The following is a 7,310-nucleotide window of genomic DNA, read 5'->3' on the forward strand; positions in this document are numbered from 1 at the left end:
GTTGTTTGTTTATGGTGTTGAGCAAGAGGCTGAGAGCCGTGCTAACGTTAGCATCCGGCGGTATATAAACAGCTATCACAATAACTACTGTAAACTCCCTCGGGATGTAAAAAGGTCTGCACGAGACTGCCAGAACCTCCAAATCAGGAGAACAGTGTGTGTGAATGATCCTAACCCAGAATAAACAGGACAAGAGGGTGAATATCAGTAAAAGATGTTCAACAATTTATTAACATAACAAGACACCAAAGTTTTGAGAAAAAGAAAAAAAACCCTAAAACATCGCTACAACAAAAAAAATAGTAGCGGTGCAACCTTGCCAGCAACAAAGCTATCACCTGAGGGTTTGTTCCTCCTTGGCGGTCCCAGGTGCTCGTCACTCTAAAAGAGACAAATCCACCTCAAACATAAAAAGGCCCAACCGAACACTTATAGCATGCACTAAGTGCTAGTTCAGGCAATAGACGGTGGTAATACAAAAGCACTCTTAATAAACCTTAATCACGGCAAATCCACACACAGAGCACCACTAAAAAATCCTCATTCCCCCGAGGTATGAGCCCCACTCAGGGATTGCACGTTGCCCGCTTAGTATTGCACCAACCCAATAAAAATAAACAAAACCCGAAATAAAACAACAAAAATAATTAAAAACGGTGACCTGCTAAAACCAAAAAACACAACCATACAGAGAAGGAGGAAAAAAACAGTGACAAGTTCGCATGTGCAGCCTGCCCTACAGGAGGGAATACAATATAAGTTAAATTATAATGCATAATAGACTTTTTTTCCCCTTTTTTTAATGTCAGATATATTAAATTAACATACCTCGAGTAGGCAACTATATTTGCTGCACACCTGATTTGTCTTGGCCTTTTCTTCCACAGAAATCACTACTAAAACATAAATTATAATAAACATCAAATACATTTCAACAAAATTTAAGAAAGGACACTAAAAGACAAACAGCCTATACCTTGAACCTCATCTATAGAGGTTTAAAACCACAGTTTGCGTCGTAGGCGATTAAACTTCTCGGCTCTTCACCTACTCACGCATCCATTACTCACAGCCGCTTGTCAGTGGGAATCATCAGCACCTATCCGGTTGTTCAGTGATGACGCGACGAATCCTACTTCCGGGTCTAAAGTAGTCTGCGTTTAATATGGCTTTTGTGTTGTTAACATGTTTAATGTTATGTATTTTCTTCTATTTGATCTCAAAAAGCTCCTAAAACAGTCAGTGATCACTGTTGACCTCCCTCGGCTTTTATTACCGCTAATCATTTATTTAAGCTCAGTTTTTAAAACCTTAGGATGTAACTACAGCCCAGCCCATGCAGCAGTATATGAATGACTAACCTCGTATTGTGGATGGATTATCTCAGTTGTTCTCCTGGCTGAAGTTTGGTCCTTTTACAGCATCCTGCCATGCGATTACATTTGTTCCTGACCACCGACAACATTCACGTTAACTTTTATCGAGTGGGAAATAAGTTAGCTTGTTTATATTATGCTAACATAGCTGTGTCGCTAGCTGTCACGTAGCACGTCATTATATACCAGCTAGCCCAACTTCAGTAACCCTACAAACGTCACTGCTGTTTAGTTTTCTGTCTTCATTTATGCTGGAAGTGATAACAGAGCTGTACGTTTTAATTTGTTTCCAAAACCCCGCAGTCAGGACATGCTATATTGTATTTAGATAGAAGCTAGCGAGCTAACTCCCTGCTAACTTCTAACTCCGCTAAATGTCATAAATTCCGTTTTCATGGATGCCTGGATGTTAAACTCAATTGTTACACCTGGTAGAGCAGAACGCTGATCATTTTATTAAAGATGAAAGACTTTAGACAGTTTTTCAACTCTCAGTAATGCCATAGTGATCGTTTGATATATGGACCTGCAGCGGAGTTCAGACCCAGACACGGCTAGTGACGTCAGACTGAACAACCGGATTACTACGCCCTCTTTTATGCCCTCCATTGAGTCCCCTGGGTCCTAAAGCCTTCCCCATTACATTGGTGTCACTGGTAAAAATAAATAATTGAAATGGGTATATATTTGTTTTTTGTTAAGTTGCCTAATAATTATGCACAGTAATAGTCACCTGCACACACAGATATCCCCCTAAAATAGCTAAAACTAAAAACAAACTAAAAACTACTTCCAAAAACATTCAGGTTTGATATTAATGAGTTTTTTGGGTTCATTGAGAACATGGTTGTTGTTCAATAATAACATTATTCCTCAAAAATACAACTTGCCTAATAATTCTGCACTCCCTGTATAGGTTAAACAGGATCTTCAACAGGTGAATGTGGCAGGTGAACTGATGAATGCTCCACCCAGGCGAGGAAACAGGGACATGACTGAAAAACACTGGTGACTCACCCAGACCATGACACAGATTCACTTCTCTGCAGGTCAAGTAAGTGACTTGAAGCTGAACTTGAGGTTGGCGAGTTGGGGCCACTTAGGCAGCTGAGGTCAGCAGTCCCTGAGGGAGAGCCATTCGATTGCCTGAAAAAAGACCTACAACAAAAAGGTCAGAGCAGGTGGCTGGAGACAGGACTTAGCTGACTAACTTAGCTGATTTAGAAGCTTCTGTTTTGGCTAAATAGGACGACCAGCAACAGTGTGCCCTGAGAGTTCACCAGCAGAAATGCCTGAGCTTAACATTACAAGCTTCAGACTTGGTGCAGTAAATGAGGCTGAAAAGTGGCCAGATAGCTCAGGTCGAGAACAAGGCAAGCAGCAATTGGTGAGGACCCTTGAACACTACCTTGTTTTCTTTGGTGTGAAGGTTGGCATCTCATTGGTCCATGTTCTGCGCTTCCATGGTTTTCCCCTCAAACCCAAGTTGCTGTTATCAGGCGATGTGGCAGGTTGTGAGGCTAGTCAGTGTGGCTGGTACACATTATCTGATCTTGCCTTATTTCCATAGCACACTAGGACCTGGAGGACGAGCACAGTCGGAAAGACTACGTAAGAGCTCCTGAGCAAGGCACACAGAGAAAGTCAGCCTGTGCATCCAGTTACAGAGTGAATTAAGTGAAATCATAAGCACAAACAGTGTCTGGTGTGTGTGAGTGTGTGTTGTGTCAGGTCTTACAACAATACAACAGGCTTACCTGCTTTATCAATAAGTAACCAGATAACCTCTAGAAAGCTGGGGCCACTTTGCCCATGTGATGAAACCCATAGAGAACTTGTGAAAAACTACATCATCATCATGGGGGTGATCGTGGCTCAAGAGTTGGGAGTGTGCCTTGTAATCGAAGGTTGCCGGTTCGAGCCCCGACTTGGACAGTCTCGGTCGTTGTGTCCTTGGGCAAGACACTTCACCCGTCGCCTACTGGTGGTGGTCAGAGGGCCCGGTGGCGCCAGTGTCCGGCAGCCTCGCCTCTGTCAATGCGTCCCAGGGTGGCTGTCGCTACAATGTAGCTTGCCTTCACCAGTGTGTGAATGTGTGTGTGAATGGGTGGATGACGGGATATGTAAAGCGCTTTGGGGTCCTTAGGGACTAGTAAAGCGCTATACAAATACAGGCCATTTAACATTTATCAACTCACTGACCCACTCCAATTTGTACATCAAACAGGCATAAGTGTCAATGACACCAAAGCTTTTATCACTGACACCATTCATAAACAAGAATCTCATCTCTGCTTTTCGCGGGTGATGTGGTTCTGTTGGCTTCATCAGGTGGTGTCCTCCAGCTCACACTGGAACGGTTCGCAGTCGAGTGTGAAGCGGTGGGAATGAGGATCAACACCTCCAAATCTGAGGCCATGGTTCTCAGCTGGAAAAGGGTGGAGTGCCCACTCCGGGGTTGGGGACGAGTTCCTGCCCCAAGTGGAGTAGTTTAAGTACCTCGGGTTTTGTTCACGAATGAGGGAAGAACGGAACTGGGGATCGACAGACGGATTGGTGCTGCGGCTGCATCTTGTCACAACCTCTCTAGGCTCCCCTCAGGGCTGTGTGCTCTCACCGCTGATTTTGATCCTCTACACTGATGAGTACCTTTCAACCCAATTGTCACCTGGTAGAGTTTTTTTTTCTGAATCAATATTTTATGATGTGTAGAGCGGTCAAAGAGAGATATATAAAAGATGAAACAGGGACAAAAAAACCCCTCAAAAGAAACAAGGGAAAAAAATAAATGAATGAAACTAGAGAAACACTGTCACTTTAAATACACCCTGTAGTTAAATGCGACAATCTACAATTTTTACAAAAATGTCTGTAAAATGCGGTTATTTTTTCTATGTGTGAACCTACATGCAACTCAGATAACACAGTGTTCTTGTTATGGGTTTCTTTTATTGGGATTGCATCATTCTGTTCAGCTTTCCAGCTGACTCCTCTCTGCCATCATCAGCTCCCTGTGTCACTGAAAAGGGAAAGAATTATTACTACAAATGAACTGCAGCTGCCGCATCAGCCTCCCTGCCACTGCGACTCGAGCCTGCTGCACCACCCTTCCCTTCAGCAAAGCGAAAGACCACACCTCCGCCACATAGTGTTTTATAGCTTTCTACATCCACACTCATTTTTAGACCTTCAAGCTCAGGTCCTCTACCAGAGGCCTCAAAGCTTGAGGGTCCCGTATCTTTCCTGTTCTGGGGACTATGCTGTTCGGAACAGAGATCTCGGATGTTGTTCCTCGGATCTGCTGGAGCCACTTGCCTAGCTTGGGGGTCACTGCACTGAACGCTCTGATTACCACTGGGACCACTGTTACTTTCACCCTCCACATCTCATCTCTGAGCCTTTGGTACTTCTCCAGCTTTGTGTGTTCCTTCTTCCTGATCTTGCTGTCAAGGTGTGGGTTTATCCCACAGTCCGAAGACATGCAGTTAGTGAGGTTAGCTTAACTGGTGATTCTAAATTGCCCATAGGAGTGAATGTGAGAGCAAATGGTTGTCCGTGTCTCTCTGTGTTAGCCCTGTAACAGACTGGTGACCTGTCCAGGGAGTACCCTGACTCTGACCCTGCGATCCACCCCCTGCCCCATGACCCTGAATTGGATAAGCAGAAGAGAATGGATGGATGGAAGAACTTCTAGGTGTAGCCAGGTGGCAGAGGCTTCCATTTTGGTGATTTCAGAATCTTATCTATGCTTTTTGCAGATCATGTGGTTCTGTTGCCTTCACCAGGAGCCGGATTTTCTGCTCACACTGGACTAACTAATGATTAAATCCAGAGTGCTGTATCAATCAATCAATCAATCAATCTTTATTTATAAAGCACTTTTCATACAAAAAATGTAGCACAAATTGCTTTACATAGTTAAAAGCAGCCCACCCCACCCTCCAACTCACTCCCCACACTCTCATTAACATAAATGATGTGAATACACACATATCTCCCCCCCCCACACACACACGCGCACACTTAAAGAGTAAAAATTGGGCTGGGTTCACATGAGCCAAGTGAGGAAACACTATAACAGGGAGCCGTCTGCACCAAGAGCCGGTCACAGACCACAGCCTCCAGGGGTACCGCTAACGGGATACAATATGAATATAAATATAAATAGAGTAAGAAGATTAAAAAATGAATAAGAATAAAATCAATAAATAATAAAATAACAGGATAGAATGAATAAGCATAAGATAAATAAACGCTAAGTAAAAGCTAAATTAAAAAGGTGGGTCTTGAGCCTGTTCTTAAAAACATGTACGTTCTCTACGGCCCTGAGCTCCTCTGGCAGGCTGTTCCACAGACGAGGACCATACCACTGAAAAGCGGCCTCTCCGTGAGTATGTGTCCTGACTTTAGGGACAATCAAAAGGCCAGTACCAGAGGACCTCAGGGTCCGCGAGGGTTCATATGGTAAAAGCAGATCTGAGAGATAAGAAGGCCCAAGACCATTAAGACATTTAAAAACCAATAAAAGAACTTTAAAATCGATCCTGAAACACACGGGGAGCCAATGCAGTGATTCTAAAACCAGTGTAATGTGGGCCCGCCCTCTGGTCTTTGTCAGCACACGAGCTGCCGAGTTTTGCAAAAGTTGTAAAGTTGAAATATTCTTCTTGGGAAGACCAGAGAGCAGGGCATTATAGTAATCAATGCGACTGGTAATAAAAGCATGCATCAGCATCTCCGTGTTGGCCCGAGAGAGAATTGGGCGGACTCTGGCTATATTTTTAAGATGATAATAAACAGAGAATGAGTGAAAAAAGGTCACTGAAAAAGAAGCAGAAGAAGTCCCAAGCAGACAAAAGCTATTGCATCATAACTAAGCGAGGTTTCAGGGTTACCAGCCATAAATATTTTTTTCTCAAAAAGGAAAGCCTTAAGTCTAATCTTGAAAGTAAGTAACAGGGCACTGCTTCCACAGAAGAGGCACCTGAAAGCAGAAGGCTTTAAAAAACCTATGAACTACAAGTAAGCTTGCAGAATGAGAGTGACGCGCACTATTGGGGTGATATTGATCTATGATGTCTTTAAGATAAGATGGGGCCTGACTATTCACGACCTTGTATGTGAGGGCAAGTATTTTAAATTCAATTCTGGATTTAACAGGGAGCCAATGAAGAGAAGTCAAGGTGGGGCAAATATTTTCATTCTATTATCTACCTGATAATAATACTCAACTACAGTAGTCAAGTTTAGAAACAATAAATACCTGAACTATTTTTTTTTTTTTATTAGCATTACTCAGAGACAAGATGTTTCTAATTTTAGAGATACTATGCAAATTCAAGAATAAAACCCTACATATTTGTTTAATATGGACATATTGTGGTCAAAAATAACACCAAGATTACTCACAGGGAGGACAAGCACAGAGATGAGCCCACTGTCAGAGACCATAAGAAGATTATTTGTAACCTTCACTAAAGGTGTTTCTGTGTTGTGATGAGTTCTGAAATATGGCTGAAACTCCTCTGCAGATGATCAGTTAACTGATTTACAACTGCCCTTTCAAAAATGTTTTAGATAAAAGGAAGGCTGGTGACTGCCCTATAATTAGCTAAGATAGCTGGCTGAAGTGATGTCTTTATAAGTAATGGTTTAATTACTTGAAAGCTTGTGGTATATAGCCCAATAATAGAGATAGATTAATTGTATTTAAGATGGATCATTTAAGGAAACTGATTACTAAGAAAAATCAACTACGGAGAAGTAGTCTAAATAAATACCCATAGTGTTGGAAATTGATGTATGTAATGATATGTTTATGAGATTATTGAATAAGTTTGAATAACTGAAAAAAATTGCTCTAATAGTTGAAATTCTATTTGTGAAGAAAATCATGAAGTCATGACTAGTTAAGTTGAAAGGAATGCTTGGCGC

This window comes from Aulonocara stuartgranti (assembly GCF_965226115.1).
Source record: "Aulonocara stuartgranti genome assembly, chromosome: 14".
NCBI classification, from domain to species: Eukaryota; Metazoa; Chordata; class Actinopteri; order Cichliformes; family Cichlidae; genus Aulonocara; species Aulonocara stuartgranti.